Source organism: Alligator sinensis, unplaced genomic scaffold (assembly GCF_000455745.1).
Source record: "Alligator sinensis unplaced genomic scaffold, ASM45574v1 scaffold1295_1, whole genome shotgun sequence".
NCBI classification, from domain to species: Eukaryota; Metazoa; Chordata; order Crocodylia; family Alligatoridae; genus Alligator; species Alligator sinensis.
Window position 1 is genome coordinate 1,055,342 of NW_005841880.1, and position 2,156 is coordinate 1,057,497.

A 2,156-nucleotide genomic window follows, 5' to 3' on the forward strand; every position below is an offset into this window, starting at 1 on the left:
CTGGCCTCTGCCTCAGCCCCCAGTGCCCAAGCTGGACATGGGGGGCTTGGGGAGGTGGCACTGCCACCCAGGCATGGGCTCAGCCCCTGGAGGGCACTGCACTGGGCAGATCCTGGCTCAGGCCCCAAGTCCACCTCCTCATCTGCATCCCCATCCCCAGGGGCAGCGTGAGGCCCCCAGCAGGCGCCGGTGCCCCTGGCCTTGGAGCCAGCATCTCTCCCTGGATGACAAGCTGCGTCACCGGGATGGCGGTGACGGCGCTGCCCCGTGATGCATCATTACCTGTGGGTCCCCGCTATATATAGCCTGGCACTCACGCCCCATCTGCTCGTCTGAACTGGAGCAGACAAAGGGAAGGATGGAGGGGGCAGCTGGAAGGGAACACGGGGTGGGGGGGAAAGGCAGGCACCCCCCATAGCGAGAGCCCGGCGCGGCTCTCCTGAGCGGCTCCAGATGCAGGGAGAGGTTTGCATCCCGGTGGCCGGGTGCCAGCCCCATAAATCACCAAGGTTAACAAGCCGCCCTAGCGGGAGCTAAAAGTGTCGGTGGCGCGGCGCCAGCTGGCAGGGGCGGCCTGGGAGGGGCCGGCGCGGACGTCAGAAGGCTCCTGAAGGTCCTTGTAAACACTGACGCACCCGCTCTGACCTCCACCCCCCTCCCGCCTCGGCCAGGGCCCAGGGGCTGGCGCGATAGCCCCTTGCAGAGACGCATGGCCCTCTGTCCCGGTGCCCCCGCACCCCCGCCTCTTCCTCCGCCCTTGACTCTCCGGCCTGAGGGTATCAGAGCGCTAGGAACTGCTCGTCTTCTTTGATACCGGCAATGGGCACCCAGCGACAGGCGCCGGCGGCACTTGGAGAGGCTTAGCTCCGTGTGTGCCCTCCCCAGAGCCAGCTGCACTGCAATGCCGCCCCCATGCCAAGCGCCTGGGAGATCCCTTGTGAAACCTTCCTGTTGCCCTGTCCTACTGGAGGCTCCAGCCCAGGCAGGGGGGGATCTCACAGCTGGGGTGGAAGTAGGGGGCAATGCTCTGGGCCCCTGCCCGCAGCAGCCCCATGGACGTCTCAGCGGGCAGCTGACTCCACCCCAGAGCAGGTCGCATCCTGGAGGCATGGGGTGCAATAAGTGGGTTGTACTGAGTAACTGCTTTCCTAAGCCCTGTGCAAAGGTGAGCAAAGGGGGTGGGTAAGCATCTCCACCCCTCCCCCATCCCTGCCTATCCACCTGGGGCAGTGCCAGGGTACCATCCTGCCCCTGCTGCCAGCACCACCCCAGCACCCCCCGGCCTGGCAGCATCAGGCCTACAATAGCTTCCTGCTGGGCTGTCCCTGGCCCAGCACTGGGGCTGAAGGTGACACAAAAGGGAGCTGGGGGGGGGCGGAAGCAGCTGCCCGCTGTAGGGAGGTCGGGGGAGATACCCAGCACCTGCACACGGGCTGCAGCACCGGGAAGGGGCAAGCACTCTGCACCACGTGCTGCAAGAGCAGAGCCGGGCGCAGGTGACTGGTGGGGCGGGGGGTCCCACCCCAGCCTGCCCAACAGCCTTGAACCCTTCCCTAGCGGGTAGGCACAGAGCAGGAGCCCTCCCTGGAGCTGGACTGAAGGATGATGCCACGTGGGTGCAATCCAGTCCGTACAGCCCTACCGGCAGGAGCTGCCAGGCCGGGCTGGGCACGGCACCTCCGCAGGGCAAATGCAGGGATGCAAATGCCTGCTTGCATTTGCCTGGGCAAATGCAAATGCCTGCTTGTCCCTTGCGCTCACCTTCCTCGGGGGGTCCGATCCCCCTGCCCCTCACACAGGGGCCAGGTCTCTAGACCTCTGGTCTCTGCACCTCTCTAGCAGTCTCCATACCCCGCGGGGTCTCTACACCTGCGCGTGGGTAGCACGGGGAGCGGGGTGGGCAGATCTGGCCACACCTGGGGCCTCGGTGATCCCACATGCCAGACACTACAGGGTTATATGGACCAGGGGAGGAAGGAGGGTGTTTTCCAAGCCCCCTGGGCTATGCCTGCCCCCCCCTGGGGGGGGGGGGGGGGGGCCCTCCTTGCCAGGGGGGTGCCCTCCAGCACTAGCTGGGGAATCCCTAGAACAAGCTCCCTCTGCTCCCTGTTCCTGCTCCTGTTCTGAAAATAGCACAGGAAGGGAGGAAGGAGAGG